The sequence below is a fragment of the Sphaerodactylus townsendi genome, linkage group LG10, assembly GCF_021028975.2.
Source record: "Sphaerodactylus townsendi isolate TG3544 linkage group LG10, MPM_Stown_v2.3, whole genome shotgun sequence".
NCBI classification, from domain to species: Eukaryota; Metazoa; Chordata; class Lepidosauria; order Squamata; family Sphaerodactylidae; genus Sphaerodactylus; species Sphaerodactylus townsendi.
In genome coordinates, this window is record NC_059434.1 from 62106414 (window position 1) to 62126983 (window position 20570).

The following is a 20570-nucleotide window of genomic DNA, read 5'->3' on the forward strand; positions in this document are numbered from 1 at the left end:
GCTTTGTGAATCACTTTCTTGATAGTGCAGTGAATTGTAGAATTAGGCCTAAAAGACTTATGCTCACTTTATTACATTGTTTCCTTAATTCTTGGCAGTTTCATCTAAACCAAACATATGATACATGTTTAAATATCTTTGTAATGAACTGGAAGCATTTTAATGATGTGTCTTATGACTTCTGCAGATCTGCTTGGGATAAAAATCTATTATCTGTAAGATTTAGTACCTCTAACAAATTAGAAATGTCAGGGAATGTTCAGGCTGCTACTTTTACAGTTCTATGACCTTCTTTTCTGTTGTGATCTTTAATGCAAAACAAAAATACTTGCAGAAACTGGGTAAATTTACATTCATTTACATTGTTACATTTACATTGTTAATTGAAATGCATTTATCATTCAAAGGACTTACAGAAATATTCATGAAGTAGTATCAAACTTTTAGACAACTTTGGTCTTTTTAAATGTTAGGCTTCCACCCCATGATCTTATCCCAAATTCTACAAGTTTCAAATTTGGCTTATTTTGAAGTTTGTTATTGGGTCAAAAAATTCAGTAACTTTATCAATAGGAAGTCTCTAAACTGTAGTTTATTGGCTCTCCTGGCTTGCTTTTCCAGGAAGTGATGGGATTCAGTTTCTTAGCAAGTGCATTTGCTTTTTAAACTTTTGCTAGGATCCTATGATCAACCTTGTGGTTACAATAATTTGCTTATTGGTCTCCCATCTTCTTTGTGGCCTCCTCTTTCTGACACCTAATGAAACTGTAAGGTTGGATTCAAAGGAGTCCTTCCACTTATGAAAGAGTGGTTCTGTGAGTGGAATAGTTGTTCTGTGAAAGCAAATGTACATTAAGATCCTTTTTGTAGGATGCCATTTGCCAATAGACAAGGCCAAGCAGGGAACCCCCTCTCCTCGCCCCCCCCCCCCGGTAACTTCATTTTCCCCTGTATCCTCATGGTATTTTTCCTCTTTCCTTGGCAGTCTCCATATCCTGTCCCATTTCCTGGTTATGAGTTATGAGTTTCCATATGCATTCTTAATTATAAGTTTCTTGATTGCAGAAGGGTCTGTTCTCAAGAACTAACTTGTAGTTTGTGAAGTTTAGCAGAATGTCTGTGTACTGAAGAAGAGGAAGAATAAGACTTTGGATTTATATCCCCTTTTTCTCTCCTGTAGGAGACTCAAAGGGGCTTACAATCTCGTTGCCCTTTCCCCCTCACAACAAACACCCTGTGAGGTGGGTGGGGCTGAGAGAGCTCTGAAAAGCTGTGACTAGCCCAAGGTCACCCAGCTGGTGTGTGTGGGAGTTCACAGGCTGATCTGAATTCCCCAGATAAGCCTCCACAACTCAAGCGGAAGCGGGGAATCAAACCCGGTTCCTCCAGATCAGACTGCACCTGCTCTTAGCCTCTGCTCTTAGCCACTATGCCACTGCTGCTCTCAATACTGGATATTGAAACATCATTGATGTGTTCCTATTATTGCTGCTTTTTGACTAGTGCTTTTCATAAATGGCAATTTGGGCTGACATCATGCTTGGTCTGTGCAAACCAAATTTACAGAGATGCTGCAGAAGTGTTAACCTACAGTATTTCTGCAGACTATGGGCGTTTTCCCACTAACCTTTGCTGCAAGCAAGTAGCACGGGGTCCCCCACGCCTCCCCATTACAGGGGCGGCAACAACGCAGCCGCCCCGACGCTGCTGCTGTCGTGCCCCCTCAGCGCGCATCTTTCCAGGTGTTCTTTGCAACGGCGCCTTTTGATGATCCCGCGCAGAAGCCGGGGCACACACCTGGAAGGACGCGCGCTGAGAGAAGCGTGCAGCAAAGTGGAGGCGAGGTAGGTGGGAAAATGCCCATTGTCTCTGCTGATGAGTACATTGGATTACAAGTACATTAAAAAATTCTGTGATTAAGACATGATTTGGGTATGACAGCAGGAGTCCGGCATGGCAGGACACAAACATCACCCTTTTAGATCAAGAAGTTACAATGAAAATCATCTTTATTTTATATCATCTTATGTTATATCACAGACCAATGACTTGGCCCAACCAAATTTATACACTTATAATTCTTATTAATGTAAATAGGAAAGTTCAATTCGTTCAGGATGGTGTAGTGGTTAGGAGTGCTAATCGAAGAAGGTTCAATATGGTCAGCATGGTGAAGTGGTTAGGAGTGGTGGAATCTAAACTGGAGAACCAGGTTTGATTCCCCACCCCTCCACATGAGTGGTGGACTCTTATCAGGTGAAATGGATTTGTTTCCCCGCTCCCACACATAAAGCCAGCTGGGTGACCTTGGGCTAGTCACAGTTCTTTCACAATTCACTCAGCTCCCCAAAGGAGTCTGTTGTAGGAAGGGAAGGAGTTTGTAGGCTGCATTGAAACACTTTACAGGAGAAAAAGGCAGGGTATAAACCCAAACTTTTTCTCTTCCTCTACTTTTCTTCTTCAGAACAACAGGAATTTAAAGGTTCTTAGTTTGATTGAATTGTTCCACAAGTTCCCCACTGAACTATATAAAATGTTGCAAGTCTGATTAAAAAGTTTAGTTATTTTCAACATGAACATTGAGATGTATCTGTTATGACAGTTATGTGTTCTGTCCCCCTATATCCAGCAATCCCAACAGAGACACTAAGTGTGCATTCCTAAACAGAGTTATACTTTTCTAAGCTGATTGATCTGAAAAAACTTAGAATGGTTTGACTCTGTTTTGGAATGCACTGGAAGTCCTTTCCAAGCTGTATTTTCAGGTGATAAAGAAAAAAGAATCCTAATTGCAGAAGATTAGCATAATCATACATATTGCTGATTTTTTTGGTTAGGGGTGTGCAGAGAAGTTAGCTACAAAAAATAGTAAAGGAAACATAGAAAGTCAGGAATGCAAGCATCATTAAGACTGTAGACAAAACATCCATACAATGTCTCCAGCCCACAAACTATTGGCACAGGATTTCTAGCAATTGCTGAACAATAGAACTAAATTGTATGACTGAAGCTTGATCCAATGTACCTCAAAGAATGGTTGGTACTGTTTCGGAACTAGGAGAATAGATTTATTTTTCCACTGGTCTCCAGTAGGTACCTGAATTTAAGCATGTTTAAATGTTTCCTAGGGTTGTGTTCATGTATTTAAGAGTCTCCTGGAGTCCTACACTTGCTGATTATAAAGAAGCCTCTTTCACTGACAACCACCTCAGCAGAATTCAGAAGCCATTGTTGTGCCAAACAAGTCAGGCAGACCAGGCTTATCTTCTTCCCTCAATACCTCAATCTGGCTAAGAGCAATTCTAGCCAAACCCATCCATGGACAGAGAAGTGAAATACACACATTTTTCCCACGTGATTTCCGACTTCAGGTTTGAGCTGGTGCCTTACTCCTTTCCTTTCCACAAGGTCTTGGGCAGGAAGAGAAGAAGAAAATGAGTTTGGATTTATACCCTGCCTTTCTCTCCTGTAGGGAGTCTCAAAGCAGCTTACAAACTCCTTCATTTCCTCTCCCTATGACAGTCACATTGTACGGTAGGTTGGACTTGACAGAGTTCTGAGAGAACTATGACTAGCCCAGGGTCCAAAGGCTTCATCTGTAGAAATGGGGAAGCAAATCTAATTCACCACAAAATGGCTTCTTCTTTTTTTTGCACAACACAAATGAAACATCTTCAGGACAGAAAAAGAAGTGTCTTGGGGAGAAATTCGGCTCAGCCTTTTCCCTAAAACATTTTGAAAAATGGTCTATTTCAGTCCAAAATGGTTTTTTAATACGTTAAGCTAGCAATCTTTTTTCCCTGAAACATTCTCAAAACAAAAATGTTTTATTTTTCCTGCTCAAGTTTAAAGCTCTCACTTTTGTTTTTTCTACCACATGCACCCACCATTTTTTGCCACTTCAGAATTCTCTGTGCTGTTGGCCATTTGCTATGACAGCGTACACGTGCATTAACATTGTCCAAAGGAGAGAGGTGGGTGGGAAACATGGCACCACTCTGCTCCAGGGTGGGGCCAAAGGCCAGGTAGAAGCCTCAGATAGGGTCCTGGCCACCCCTCCTGCTGACATCATGACGCCAGGCTGGTGTCATGACACTGATGCCCATAGTGGGCGTGGCCACCACCTGCCTTACACCCTGCTAAGGGGAGGCATGGCAAGGCCTCATCTGCAGTGCCCATTCCAGGCAGTAATGGCGGGCCCTCTTGATTCAGGGCCGCTCTTTGCTGAATGTTTCCCAAGGATGTTTCCTCAGCTGACATTGTGACTGCCTGCCATTTCAGTGATTTAAGTACATCAATAAACTCAGTATTGCCTACCAATTCAGAAAACATGTTGGTTTCCTCCTCCCCCACCCCTGTGAGATATCTTTGAAACTATGGAGGCACAATTTGAGAATCAGCAATATGCACAGATTTGTAGTCTCTGTATCTCTGTAGCTTTGAAGATAGCTCACAGAAAACAAACCAACAAAAAAGGGGAAAAACACGGTCACCAGAAATACTTTATTTTCCCATGCTATGCCAAGAGTTTACCAGTCATGCAGAGGAGTGGGAAATCAAACCCAGTTCTCCAGATTTGAGTCCACCACTCATAATTATTGCACCATGCCAGCTCTTAGTAGAAAAGTAGACTAGAAGGTTAGGTCTAATACGAAAACATGGTAGTGTATAAAACAAATCTGTCCCAAAGGCACCTGGTGGGCCACTGCGAATAGCAGAGAGCTGGACTAGATGGACTTTGGTCTGATCCAGCTGGCTTGTTCTTATGTTCTTATGTTCATATCTGTGAATAAAACATAGAAAAATTGTAAGCACCATAAGGGCATTCTAAGAGATTTTTTAGAATAAAGCCAGAAACTGATTAATATTTTCATATAGAAATCAAACTAAAGGTACAATTTGTTCCTTCAGATTACTCTGAATGCTCTTAGCTGCACTGAATTAATTGTACATTCCAGGTTCGTGATTTATACACAAGGAACACCATTTCATTTGACCTTCAAAAAGGTAATAGTATGTTAAATTCCAACAGAAGTAGATAGTTTTCAATATTAAGGTGTCACTTTCTCCCCTTATTACAAATTTCATAGTATTTTCCCTTGAAATTTGCCTTTTTCTTTTGGAAAAGTTAAAGCATCAGTATTTTGTCTCAAGGTTCCCCTTTCACTTTTTGTATTATTATTTTATTTCACTAGCCCTTCCTCCCATTATCCACTTAAATACTGGAAAGCAGCATACTATTCTATAGTTTTCCAGCAATCAAGTGGAATAAAACTGTCTTCAATTGTTTCCTGAAGATTGACGATGAGAGGATTAGGCACCCTACCCTGGAAAGATTGCTCCATAACCATGGGCCAGCCATGGAAAAGGCCCTCTCTTGTGAACCCCTCAAACAAGCATGTTTAATTAGTTAGGAGAGATCTCTGACCCTTTCCGCATGGGCCATATACAGCGTTCCAGGGATGGCAAAAACGCCATCCCCGGGAGACCGTTTGGACAGGACGCGTTGCTGCTTCACAGCAGCACTGTCCTGGCTTTCCCCAGGTGTCGTGAAGCTGCCCCTGAAAACCTCACTCAATGAGTGAGGCTTTTGAAAAACAGTGTGTTCTCGCTGGGGTGGTGCGAACTGCACCACCGGGAAGACACTGTTTTCCCTGTTGGCTCCACTCACCATCTTGTGCAGCCGGTGGAGGCTCGATTCCGCAAATGTGCGGAAACGGCCTCTGTGTGATTTTAACTCCTCAAGAATGTGTGGGAGAGTATGTGTGGGAGTATCCTTCAGATGCTCTAGTCTTAAGCCATGTAGGACTTTAAAGGACAAAGCCAACACCTTGAATTGGCCTCAAGGTGGTAGCCAGTTTCATTATTACAGTACTGTGGGCATATGCTCCAGATATCCATAGCATTCTTCCACTAGATAGCAGTGGTGGAAACTGCTGTTAAGTCACAGATGATTTACTCAGTACAGTTTTCAAGGCAAGAGACAAACAGAAGTGGTTTGCCATTGTCTGTCTCTTTGTAGCAATTCTGGATGTCCTTGGTGGCCTCCCATCCACATACTAACCTGGGGTGACCCTGCTTAGCTTCTGAAATCTAACAAGACTGGGCCAGCCTCGTCCATCCATATAATGGCTGCAGATGTTTTATGCATTGATTTATATGCCAAGATCCTGATTCTTTGGAAACAACATCATCATGCACAGCAGCCAAAGCTGGAAAAAGGTGCTGTGCTTATACACTGGTGACTTGCCTCTTCATCTTTAACAATCTGGATCTGCTGTGGTAGTTTTTTCCTTTACCATACCAGCTGTTATCAAGTGGATGTCATTGTGAAATCTTTGAATACCACCCGTGGTTTTATATGAGAAGAATAATATGTAAAACAAATACATTGTCTCAAGGATTTGCATTATTTCTGGATGCTTCTCCTTCTTTTAACATTTTATTTCAAAATAAATGTATTTTGTGGTAGAAATAATTTCCCTCCCCCAAAAATAAAAACAGTCCTTCAACTGTTTTTACCAGAAGGATCTTCATGCTGCATGGAACATTTGTGCAGCTTAGTGGGAAAATGCTAGTGGCTATACTTGTGGAATACTTGCCATGGTGACACTGTAAACGAAATTAAATTACAGGAAAACCAACTTTTCCTGGTGGTAATGCCCCAGTTTTGGAATACCTTTCTGGAACTGTCTTCTTAGTGCCAACTCATATTCTTTAAGACTTATGGATATTACTTTGTTGCATTTTTTGCATTTTTGCTGGAGTTGGTTTTGGGTTTCTTTTAAGGGTTTTAAAGTGTCCTTATATATAGTGAATGGAATGCTTCCATTAATACATTTATTGGAATGAAGAATCCAAATGTTTAAAATGAATTATCCAAAGTTCTTAGTCATGTACAGTCCACACACATATAGAGTTATGCTTGGTTATAGAGAGTAATTTCTGGTTGATTCTCTTTGGAAACATACAAGGATGGTTGGACACAATGTCTGAGGTTGGAGTCTGACACATACATATTGGGAAGAAAATCCTATTGAAACATTGTTGCTGTTTATTGATTGGTGCTTTCAGTAAAATGCTGTTTTTCTATGAGGTAGAAAATAAACATACTGTTTTAGTATAAATGTTCATAATTTGAAAAATGTATTTAAGAGAACATAATGTAAAAGCCCTGAGCCCTTTGGGGGAGGGCGGTATAAAAGTGGAATAAATAACAACATCAACAACAACAACAACAACAACAATAATAAAGTAAGATGACATACGTAAGGTGTAAGGAATATCATGGTGATATTATAGGATGTCATGTGCAGAATTCAAGCACTTGTGATTGTTTACTAGTTGAAGAACTAGTCAGAATCTCATACAGAAGTACTTTTAAATGTGTTCGATAGTTGTAAATTAGATTTTAGAAATGATAAATGTTGCCTTTAAAATATGTTAAGTGAGAATTTGATTTAAAATGTTTTCAAGTGAAGCATTTGATCTTGACTCATCTGGCGTACAGTTTCATTTCAGTAGGCCTGTGTTCTTCACAGCTGAATGTGGAATTGGGCTCACAAAGCTATTCAACTAATACATTACACCCTTTGGGGTTTCACTAGGGTATCACGTATTCTGAGTTTAGGAACCTGCAGAGAAGTACTCAACTAGGTAGGTTTGCCAACTCTTGGATAGGAAAGTTCTGGAGAATCTGCGAAGGGCAGGGTTTGAGGGAGGGAGCTCAGCAAAATACAATGCCATAGAATCTGCCTTCCAAAACTGCCAATTTCTCCATGGTACCGGATCTTTGAAGTGTAGAGATCAATTGTAATTCTTGGATATCCATCTCCAGGCCCCTGCTGAAGGTTGGCTATCAGACATCAGAATTAGGTGCATCACTAAAAACTCCTTATCTCCAGGTGTTTAAAGCAAGGCTGCCCATTAACCATTTCATTGTGCTTCAGTCTTGGATGCATTCAGTTGGCCTATTCATATCTAAATGACACTTTAGAACATATTTTTAGTATTTAAGCTTTGATTGTTCAGTATTATCAGTTGAAAAGCCCTGTTTCTTCCTTCAAGCCTTGGTAAATATTATTTAGGGAGTCAACATTCTTAGCAGAAGTGATTGCACAAACATTTTCAAATCCTGTATGTTTTTGGACCCAAAGTCTAAAATCATGTTCAGTGGAGAATCCATCAGATTATTTTTTTTTTACCTTTGAAGTTTGGATTTAATCGAAGATTTTAGTGGGATCCTGCCTTCAGTTTGGTTTGGGCTATAGGGTCTCAAACAACGTTGATGACTCTGGCCCTTTCCGCACGGGCCAAAAACGGCGGCCTGGGGACGGCAAAAACTGCGTCCCTAGGCCGCCATTCGCACAGGCGGCGCTGCTGAAACGCAGCAGCGCTGACCTGGCTCCCCTTCCCCTCCCTCAGGGCGGTGTCAGGCCGCCCTAAAAAACACCCGTTTAAAGGGTAGTTTTTGAGTAAACAGCGTGTTCCTGGTGGTGCGGTGCGAATAGCACCGCTGGGAACACACTGTTTCCCCGTCCCTCTCCCACTTACCTCGTCGCCGTTGTTGCCCATCTGTCCTCCTAAGACCCTCCCTCGCTGTCCTCCGACCCCTGGAGGTCGGAGGGCAGCGTGGGCGGGGCCTAGGAGGCCAGCAGGGCGACGACAGCAACGAGGTAAGTGGGAGAGGGACGGGGAAGAGGCGGCTCCATGTGGAGCCGCCTCTCCTGCGCCAGCCTCTGCTGGGGCCGCTTGCATGCGAACGGCCTCCACCCCCACGCCGGCAGAATTCTTGCTGGTGTGAGGGCGCATAGAAACCCGTGCAGAAAGGGCCTCTGTGATGGCATCAACCATGGTACATTCATATCCATAGATTACTATTAGCCATAGGGATGTAGGAAAAATGTATATGTGGGAGGAAGCCCTAGTGCATTTGTCTGTGTCTGAAGAAAGATGTTGAAAGTGGAGGTGGAAATGTCGCTTGGATCTTTGTTCTAGTAGTTTTCAAAACAAAGCATGTACCCTTTCTCCTTTTTAACCAAACACAGTGATTTTTTTTCCCTCCAAGAGAGGGTGGGAATTCTAATGACATATGGGCCAGCTGATCATCTATTTTTGGTGCTGGAAGTATTCTTTGATTTCACTTTGGCTCAGGGCAGAGAAGAACTTTTGTTATTGTTGGTTTCCATCTTAGTGTTCAGGCTCTTCATGCTTATGATAGTCAAGTAAAATTGCACCCTTTTCTAGTACTTGGGTCATATCTAGTCAAGGTCCATCCAGAAACCCATTGATGAGTAGGAAATAAAGAAGCCTTTTAACATTATGACGTTAATTCTTTGAAAAGAGGTAGTTGGACACATGGAATTTGATTGCTGGCATGGCAGACAGGAGTTAGAATTCTTTGCGAGTGGGATTGACTGATTTAAGCTGCATTTCTTACGTGGTTGGTGAGAGGGAAGTATCTGGCCCAGACCAGTAAATTGATAGCTCCATTTTAAATGCCACACTGTTGTCTGACTTGGGCTGATTTTGCACTTTCTAAATGCTCTGTGGCTTAGTACCTGCTGCGGGACTTCTCACCCTGCTTGTAGTTCTCCACTGCTGCTCGGCTCTTTCCTTCACTTGAGTCAGGGCTGGTGAGGGGAGTCCTGAATAGTTCCCCACAAGCCTGGGGTTTTCCCATAAGCACCACTTAAGCACTGCAAGCTCTTCTGCAATCTTTTTCACACATGCACAGGAAGCCTTCACTCCCTGCATTCGGATTGGCTGAATCTTGCCCCATTTCCCCCACTCACTTTCACTATTTTTGTTTTGAACACAAAACAGGCACTGAGAATTGGGGCCCTTACCTCCCCCCCTAAAATTCTTGCATGTGCAATGGGATTGCCATCCTCCATCCCCCACCCTAAAATGTAAATCTAAACTCCTTGCGTGTGCGACAGGATTGCCACCCTCCCATTTGCGGCACCTGCACACACCACCAGAGGTGGAGCTACAAGGGGACCAGGGGGTGCACAAGGGGATGCCTGGGGGGCAGCAACAATTTCAGGTTTGGTTTTTTGTATTTTTTAGTGTTTTTCAATTTTTGACCTGCAGGGGACACAGTTTTTAGGCTAGCAGCACCAAATTTTCAGGGGGTTTTCGGGGGACTCTCCTGATGACACCATTTAAGATAAGTGAGTTTTGGTTCAGGGGGTCCAAAGTTATGGACTCCCAAAGGGAGCTAATAGGAAATTAGTAATAGGAATAGGTAATGAGAGCTGCTGATTGGTGGTAATGAGAGCTGCTGCTTCCTGCCCTTTGTCAAGAGGCAAGGAGAGGAGTAACTGCCATCTATAGTAGTGGCATAGCTTGCACATGAGTGTTGGCCTTTCCTGACAGCATCTTGCTTAGAATAGCCTTCATATGCCCCTTCCGCACAAGCGAAATAATGTGTTTTCAAACCACTTTCACAACTGTTTGCAAGTGGATTTTGCCATTCCGCACAGCTTCAAAGTGCACTGAAAGCAGTTTGAAAGTGCATTATTCTGCATGTGCGGAATGAGCCATAGTTTGATGCTAGGTATTCTGAGGCAGAAGGGTCAAGTTGTCAGAGTATGTATTGGAGGGGGAATGGACTAGCAAACACTTTGACAATGCTCCTAATACCTTCAACCAGTGGTGGGATTCAATTAATTTAACAATTGTTTCTGGTGGTGGGATTCAATTAATTTAACAACTGGTTATTTACAAGCACCATTTTAACATCTGGTTCTGCCAAACTGGTGCGAACTTGCTGAATCCCACCACTGCCTTCAACCACTTCTTATTATGTACTGCAAGTTGTGGGAGGTTTTGTCTTTGAAAGGCCTTAAATATGACAGCATGGTGAAACAATTTTGCCTTTCAATTTTGGAGATCCAGGTTCCGATCTGCATTGAAGCACAGTAGGCAGGCCTGGGAAATCAGTATCTGATAGCCTATCTCCCTTACAAAGGCCGTTTCCGCACGGCCCCCGAGGCGCCCCCACGCCGGCAAGAATTCTGCCGGCGTGGGGGCAGAGGCTGGCAGAGGACAGGCGGCTCCGCATGGAGCTGCCTCTGCCCCTTCCCCGTCCCACTCACCTTGTCCCCGTCGTCGGGCTGCTGGCCTCTGAAGCCCCGCAAACGCTGCCCTCCGACCTCCAGGGGTCGGAGGACAGTGAGGGAGGGGCTGCAGAGGCCAGCAGGCTGACGACGGGGACAAGGTGAGTGGGACGGGGAAGGGAAACAGCGTGTTCCCGGCGGTGCGGTTCGCACCGCGCCGCCAGGAACACGCTGTTGCGGCAAAAACAACCCTTTAAAGGGTTGTTTTTTAGGGTGGCCTGACGCCGCCCTGGGGGAGGGGGAGCGCAGCAGCACCGCCTGTGCGAATGGCTCCCCAGGGCGCCATAAAAAGGCCGTGCGGAAAAGGCCAAAGTGTTATGAGAAGAGGCGCTTTAGAAAACCTTCAGAAGTGCAATCGGCACGATAAATAGCTAAGCGTTTGAAAAGTGTTTTTCTAGTTGTCAAAGTTCCTATTGACTTAATTATTGATGAGCACTTCTGAAGAATTTGTCCATGACAAATAGTATGACTGAATCCCTATGATTGCTATAAATGCTTTTAAAGATACTCAATCTGGGAATGCTGAAGTTCAGGTGTGTGGTTTTTTTAATTTTTCTGTTCCTATTGTTGGCAACACTAGTTGATTACCACCACACTTTCCCTTCAGAGCATAAACTTTTTGCCTCTGAAACCATGGCCCCTTCCGCACACACAAAATAATGCTTTTTCAAACCATTTTCACAACTGTTTGCAAGTGGATTTTGCTATTCCGCACAGTTTCAAAGAGCACTGAAAGCAGTTTGAAAGTGCATTATTCTGCATGTGTGGAATGAGTCCATGATTGCTTTGGAAGAAGATCCCAAACACTAGAATAACACAGCAATAAATGATGCATATGATCTAATACTTTGGAATGACTGACTTTTTATGTGCAAGGGAAACTGCAAAGTAAGCATACTGGGATGCTTAATGTTTAGTCAGCATGTAGTCACACAAATCACGGGAACTGTCTTAAAAATTATGATTCCTTTTAGAATAGATTTAAATGCTATGACATTCTTTTAAAGGCTTTATTGTCCAAATCACTTTACATAGAAAGCAAGCAGCAGTGAAATTAATAGGAATCAACTTCTCTGTCACAGTTTTCAAGATTAAGGCACAAGACTCTTTTTATTCAGCCTGATAATAGAATTTGCACTTTTCATTGATATACAGACTCAAATGCTTGAGAGAATAATCTACTGATTAAAATTTTACCATGATAATACATTGTCCAATAACACCACTCCATTAAAAAAAACCTGGGAAAAGATTATTAAAGTTAAGTAAATGTATTTTCTGAGTAAGGATAAGCCCTTAAATGCATGTTGACAAAATTGATTGTATGTTATGATTTTCTTTGAACTATTGGTTTCATTGCATCGTTCAGCTGAATAAACACCCTGGGCATTTTATGTTTCTTTGGACCCAGCCATTGTAAATGGATACACTGAATTTTCGTACTATTTTTCATTTGTTTTGTAGATGTTAAATGATTGTTTTGGTTCTTTCAGTCTATATTCTTTCTTGTCGGAAATAGAGGATTCCTTTGGCTCCTCAGCAATTTCCTCTTTAAAAGTCAGTTTTGTTTTTGAATGAATAGAATTTTTTGGGCTATTGTTTCTCATGCACATTTAGTTTTCTGATACCCCTTATAGAAAATGTGTCCATAAATATTTTAATATATTTTACAAAGCAATGGTAGCTTCCATATAGGGTAGTCTGGATGTTTAGTAATCATTAGCACTAGTGTTACTATATCTATTTTAAAATTTGAGTCACCATTTTTTCTAATAATTGTTGGAACATTCAATTCTGTTTTAAAATGTATTAAAAGACATCATGCAATTTAAAAGCTAGATTATATAATTTATGAGATAATTTGTATAAAAATAATTGCATTTATACATTTAAATTTGTAATGCTTCTTTATCTATAAACATTATTTATTGACTAGTTTGTAAATTTTGAACAAGACCCATATACATTTTAAAAAATTTTTTAGAGTTGATCATATCTTTGCTTTTTATTTACAGAATTTTTCCATTTATGTCCCTGGGGATAAAAAAATAGATTGGGTTTTGCACAAAGGTGATCCACAATAATCCCAAAACAGAAATCAAAGAGTTGAATGATTATGTCAATTAATTAGTTTCTTGTCTTGATATTTCTAAAAAATTCTAACCTTCTGAAAAATCACAAGAAATGTGTCCCTAAACAAAAATCTTTAAATGAAAAGATGGCAAATGTGCTTCAGTACGTTGGTATTACAATGCAATGTTTGAGGCAACTAATGGCAAGTTAGTATGGGTGATATATGGATTTAGTGTTTATGGGTTGAAAGTAATCTCTGTAGGCCATGATAAATAAATAACAGTTCTGCCCCCATGGTGTGCGTAATTTTAATTTATAAATATATCAAATTATCTATGCTTAAAATATAATATGTATGTGTATGCAAATCTTTAGCAGTCTTGGCTTATGGAAAAACATGGTTTTCCTTTCAGCAGAGGCATTTATAACTTTAGTAGTCTATGGATGCTGAAATTTTAGAGTTATGATTGTAGAACATAAGGCATATAGGCATTCAAAATAATTCTTAAAATACGCTTGATTTAATAAACTGAAATAATTTACATTACATATCTAGATGTGCAACTACCTAAATCAATACATATTCAAGAAATGGATTAGAGAATAATAATAAAAATATTTGAAAAGTGATTTCTCACAAACAGTTATACTAATTAACTAGTTGAGCTAGTAATAATATGAGGAGCTAGATTTAAAAGGATTGGATGAAGCTGTTGTTTGAGTGGAAAGTCCATTGTTTCCCAACATATATTAAAGGGCTGTTGTGAATTTCTGAATTTTCAAATAGTTTCAAACGTACATGCAGTAAGCAAGAAATCAAACAATTGTACTTTGGGGCAAATAAGAAAATGAGATAAAATGGGGTTTTTTTAGTACACAAGATACTGCTCAGTATGGTATTCCATATTTATTTCAGTTACATTGAAAAAGTACTGAATGTATTTTAAGAATGTCTGTTCCTAAAATTAGTTGTGCAATTTTCAGTTTAGGTAACTATTTCATGTAAAATTGAAGGAGGAGGTTTGATAGAAGATGTTAAGAGACATAACTTTTTAATGAAGCAGTAGACCTCTATTTTTATTGTTGTCACTATCATGATTAAGATCTCTGTATGTAGAGCTTCAAAGTGTACTGGTTATTTATTGACTGTATAATGTTGGATTTGGGACAGCATTGTTCTGATGGGGAGGGAACATGTGATTTATTACTAATGTGAATTGTTATTCTACACACTGAAAATGTTTGTTTTAGGACAAACATCCAGAATGGAAGCTCTTGGTTATTTATCCGATTAAATGCAAAAATGAGCTTCCCTGCTGGATGATGTTGTGCTGTGAAAGAACTTATTTTACCAGTCACTTTCATAACCTTTAAAGAGCCTTAAATAGTACATATGAAAAACACATTCATATCAGGTCCCCCTTAGGGAATTTTCTTTGGTTTAAGAAAATTTTATTAAAGATTGGCATTGCAAATAACATTTTTCATAACTATATGTAGACCTGTTAAAATTTTTATTAAAACTGGAGTTCGGCCTGTTCTTTTTCATCATTCTATCAGATATTAAACTCCTGAAGCAGCTGTAGGAAATAGAGAAAGGGATTTTCAAAGGGATTTGAGTCTCCCTGTCTCTGTGCCTTTAGTGATCATATTATCATACCTATCACACGTAACAAAGCCCTAAATCTGTAATTCAGATAAAGTAGTCAGGACTTTGAAATACAAAAATCCAAACAGATGCTGTAACATTTTTTTTCTTTTTTCTACACTGGTTCTTTTAACATGGATTTTGTAAACTTGAGCAGCCATTCCACAGATTTTGTATACTAACATACACTAATGGCCATTATTACTTATTTGTGTAGTGAAAGATTTAATTAAGGTACATTTTACTATATCCGCAGCAGTACTATTAAGAGGCTTCTAGAGAGAGTTCAGCTAAACCACTAAAGGTTAATAAGAAATGATGCTGGAAGCTTGTTTTGAAGTGAGTTATGTAAGCTTAAACCTGCTCCGAAGGCAATGTCTGACTGCTCTGCAGTGTGGGGGTCACATTTCATGAGGACACAGCTCAACATAAAGGAGTGCTCAACTGGTAAGTGTGAACACAATTCTCTGCTGAATGGGAAGTGTGGTGTGATGAAAGTTGACTAGGTTGGCTCTGGATGGGAATACAAAAGGAATTGGCTGTAAAGTTCTTTGAATCACTTCTGTGAGATTATTTACAGTGGTGGCTTGGGAATTGGAGGGTGGGGGGAAACAATCACCGTATTGTGAAAAGTTAGCCAAACCTCTAGTCTCCATTTCGAATCTGGCTTATAAATGAGCAGTAGCATATATATTTATTGTAACAGTGCCTTCTGCTGGTCACACCTCATTTAAGTCAATGTGCCTCATGATAATGAAATTTTGAATTTTGCCTAAGGAGTTTATTCTTCTTTAGCAACCATCTTTTATGTTTGAAGATGCAGCATGTAAGCAATGTATTCTTTGGTCACCATATTATATCCTGTTTAAAGGCTGCAGTTGGTGAACACATAGTATAATAAATGTATTCTACTAAGGAAATGATCATCCAAAGAAAATTATGAAACTTCTTCTTGCCCCCTCCTAAGACTGAAGTTATCTTATGTTTCCTGTTGTATTGATAATTAGAAATTCCTTATGCCGTTAAAGGTTTTTGAAATTTAAAATTTGAAATAGAAATTTAGCTCATTTACTGTTACTTGTTCAGCCAGAATTCCTTTCTTAAAAATCATAGATGCTAATGTGTTAAACATCATAGCAGAACTGGGCAAATCCATATTTCATTTCCTAAAATATCCCAAGAACAATTAAAATCAGACTTCCAAAACTTATTATTTCTGTGGTTAACTATAAATAAAAATAACTTTAAAAAATCTGTATGTATCTTCTATGCAAATATTTTCACAATATGTAGTTTGATACCATTTTTAAAAAAACCTTGGTGGAAAACAGTATTAGGAAACTAATAGTTCACATGGTAAGAGCCCCCCGGGGATGGGGCGGTATAAAAACTGAATAAATAAAATAAAAATAAATAAAGACCTCCACCATAACCTTATTTTCAAATAGCATTGCTAAAAATGAAACAAAAATTGCCCATGAAATGAAATTTTGTTCCACAAATACTACTGTTGGGAAGCTGTTTCACAGATAAGAGCTAAAACTACATTATACAAGCCATAATGTATTACAGCAATGATCAATACATGTGTAATTATATATGTATAGCTATGTATACATATTAAGCTTAGGAAATACAAGAGAGTATTTGGCTGTTACAGCATATACAACTCAAGGCACTGATAAAGTGATGTACAGAAGAACCCCATGTTGCAGAGTGGTAAGGAGCAGTACTGCAGTCCAAGCTCTGCTCACAACCTGAATTTGATCCCAATGGAAGTCAATTTTAGGTAGCTGGATTAAAGTTGACTCAGCCTTCAATCCTTCCAAGTTCAGTAAAATGAGTACCCAGCTTGCTGGCGTTAAAGTATTGGTGACTGGGGAAGGCAATGGTGAACCACCCTATAAACATAGTCTGCCTAGTAAATGTTGTGATGTGACATCACCCCATGAGTCAGTAATGATTAAGTGCTTGCATAGGGGACTATCTTTACCTTTCAAAGTGATGTAAACAAGTGTCCGGTTTAATTCAGCAGTCTAAACAAGAAGTCAAATATTTAGTTGGAATTATCCTCATTTTGAAGAGACTATAATAGTTAAACCACACATTTACTGAGCAAAAACACTGATATGTATGCCCAACTGTCTCCAGTAACATTAATGACTAGGTTGTGCAGTGTGGGAAAAATTTATTTTACTTTGGTTTTCTTCAAAAAGTCAAATCCTGCTTCAGTTGCCTCAGGCAACATTTTTAAGTACCTTTATTGCAGCACAGTTAACAACCCAGATATCTGACCAAATACATTCTACTTTATTGCAAAGGATTACTTCAAAAAGCCCTATTCTGTATGTGGTAGGGGATAATTGAAGCACCAAGAATTCCCAATGTATGCTATATCTGAAATAATTACACATAAATGCATACTGGAGTTGCATTCTAATAAGTCCATCTTCAGAAACTTGTGAATTTACTGTTCTTCAAGAAATTTCAGGGTGCTAATTTTTAGCCAAACTAAAACTGACCTCTAAATCCAATGGTATTCATTTTTTGACCAATAAACAGAAGGATACTCTCCAGAAGGTCATGGAGGATTGCATGTTCCTTATGGTACAAAGTCCATGAATCTTAAGTCATCCAAAGCAAAATGATACCAATATAGTATGTATTTTCATACAGCAGCTATGTTAAATGATATTAATTGTAAGGTCACATGTTAAATGAAGCATATAATGTATCATGTAAATGGATGCACACATTAAGCAGTGGACACTTTTCTGGAGCACCTCTACACCTTTATTAAAAACAAATAGAGTGAGAATGCAACCTGAGTGCAAGCAGAAATAAAGTGAAAGAAAAAATAATATGTACCAGAATCATAGTTGAACCAATCTGTGTCTAACTATGGGCCTAGTGCAGGAGGCTCTGAAGGAGTGCGGGAGAGGTAGCTGTTTCCTGTGTTGTGTAGGGGATTGGACTAGATGACGCATAACATCTCTTCCAGCTCACAACCCCATCCAATGGGGGAAAGGAATCTACTGTTGGGAGTGGCACAACAGCGGATTTGCTCTTCCTGGGACAGAGGAGCAAATCCATCAGCGGCAGCTGCAGCTGCAGCCTACTATGGCAGCGGGATGGCACACCTGAGTCCCTCCGACCCTGCCACCAGAATAGTGGAGTTGGCCTGGGAGTATGGCCTGGGGGTTGGCTCCTAATGCACTGGCAACCAGGGTTTAGGATTTACGCCACCTTTTCAGCAAGTGTCCGGTTTAATTCAGCAGTCTTTTGTCTACAAAAGACTTGAGGGCAAAGCACATAAATCCCAGGTTAAGGACAGAGACAGGGTATACAGGTGTCTCTATGCTAATAGTAGAAGCATTCGACCTAAAATGGGGGAACTAGAGTACAGAGTTTTGAAGGAGGACTTTGATATAGTGGGCATTACAGAGACATGGTGGAATGAGGAGAACCAGTGGGATGCTGTTATACCAGGCTACAGGCTCTATAGGAAGGATAGGATAGGGCGCATTGGGGGTGGAGTTGCCCTTTACATCAAAGAGAGCATAGTATCACATAAAATAGACAATGCAAGGGGAGCTGGTTCCCCTACAGAATCACTGTGGATATCAATACCAGGTGTGAAGGACAGTTTAATATTAGGAATATATTATCGTCCCCCTGACCAAAGTGCACAAGAGGATTCTGAGATGGAAAAGGAAATTAGAGAGGCCAAAAAAACAAAAATGTAGTGGTAATACCGGTAGGTGATTTTAACTATCCCCACATAAACTGGAAAAATGCATGTTCAGGTCATAGTAAGGAGAGAGCATTCCTGGATATGCTAAATGACTGTGGCTTAGAGCAGATGGTTGTGGAACCAACCAGGGGAGAGGTGATCCTAGATCTAATTTCTATGTGGGACCCAGGACCTGGTGCAGGAAGTCAGTGTTGTTGAGCCGATAGGGAACAGCGACCACAATGCTGTCAGATTCAGTATCCTCAGCATGCTAACAAGTGACAATTACTAATGTAGTTACATTCGCCTTCAGAAAGGGAAATTTCAAAGATGAGGGGGATAGTGCGCAGGAAGCTGAAAGGGGAAATCAAGAGAGTCAAAACTGTCCAGGATGGTTGGAGGTTATTTAAAACACAGTAATAAAAGCTCAGCTGGAATGTGTTCCACAGGTTAGAAAAGGCAGCACCCAGTCCAAAAGAAAGCCACCATGGTTAACAAGAGAGGTTGAGGAAATTATCAGAAAAAAGAAAAAAATGTCTTTTAGAAAATGGAAGTCCAGTTTGGCTGGATGAAGAATATGAGAGGGAACACAAATGGTGGCAAAAGAGAAGCAAGTTAGCTGTAAGGGAGGCAAGTGGATTATATGAGGAACGCATGGCTTAACATCAAGACCAGCAACAAACAGTTCTTCAAGTACATCAAAAGCAGGAAGTCAGCAAGGGAAGCGGTAGGCCCGTTAGATGACAAAGGAACAAAGGTGTGCTAAAAGATGGCAGGGGATTGCAGAGAAGCTGAATGAATTCTTTGCATCTGTCTTCACCCAAGAGGAGGTGAGGAACATTCCTGCACCTGAACCAAGCTTCTTAGGAGGTGAATCTGAGGAACTAGCTAAGATAGTGGTAGACAAGGAAGAAGTTCTGGCAGCCATTGATAAACTAAATGTTACCAAATCCCCTGGCCCAGATTGCATTCACCCAAGAGTTCTTAAAGAGCTCAAGCTATGAAATTGCTGATCTTCTCACTTTAATATGCAACTTATCCCTGGAATCAGGCTCCATCCCTGAAGACTGGAAGATGGCCAATGTCACACCAATCTTTAAGAAAGGATCGAGGGGACCCGGAAATTACAGGCCAGTCAGTTTGACATCTGTTCCTGGTAAATTAGTAGAATCTATCATTAAAGATAAAATTATAAAACATGTAGAAAAGCAAGACCTGCTGAGAAAGAGTCAGCATGGCTTTTGCAGAGGCAAATCCTGTCTTACAAACTTACTAGGAGTCTTTGAGGGTGTAAACAGGCATGTGGACAGGGGTGAACCGGTGGACATTGTCTACTTGGATTTCCAAAAGGCTTTTGACAAAGTTCCTCACCAGAGACTGTTGAGAAAACTCAGCAATGAAGGAATAAGAGGGGAAGTCCTCCTATGGATTAAAACTGGTTGAGAAACAGGAAACAAAGAGTGGGTGTAAATGGGAAGTTCTCACAATGGAGAGATGTCGGAGTGGTGTCCCCCAAGGATCCGTTTTGGGACCAGTGCTCTTTAACCTATTCATAAATGACCTGGAAGTAGGGGTGGGTAGCGTGGTGGCCAAGTTTGCAGATGATACCAAATTATGTAGGGTGGTGAGAACCACAAAGGGATTGCTTAAGAGCTCCAAGCGGACCTTGATAAATTAGGTGAGTGGGCTCAGAAATGGCAAATGCAGTTCAATGTAGCAAAATGTAAAGTGATGCACACAGGGGCAAAAAAATCCAAACTTCACATACACGCTACAGGGGTCAGTGCTATCAGTCACAGACCAGGAAAGGGATTTAGGTGTCTTAGTTGATAGTTCCATGATGGGAATGTCAACTCAATGCATGGCAGCTGTGAAAAAGGCAAACTCTATGCTGGGGATCATTAGGAAAAGGAATTGATAATAAAACTGCAAAGATTGTCATGCCCTTATATAAAGCAGTGGTGCGAATCAACATTCTGGAGTACTGTGTCCA

At 40.4% G+C, this 20570-nt stretch overlaps 1 long non-coding RNA gene across 1 annotated transcript in view; it reads left to right on the forward strand.

The window, feature by feature from the left end:
• Positions 1–15239: 15239 nt before the first annotated feature.
• The window catches only part of LOC125440184, a 99501-nt gene continuing 94170 nt past the window's right edge, over positions 15240–20570 (forward strand). Inside the window, exon 1 of the long non-coding RNA XR_007245650.1 lies at positions 15240–15291. This is a non-coding gene — a long non-coding RNA (uncharacterized LOC125440184). The remainder of the gene's footprint in view (positions 15292–20570) is intronic.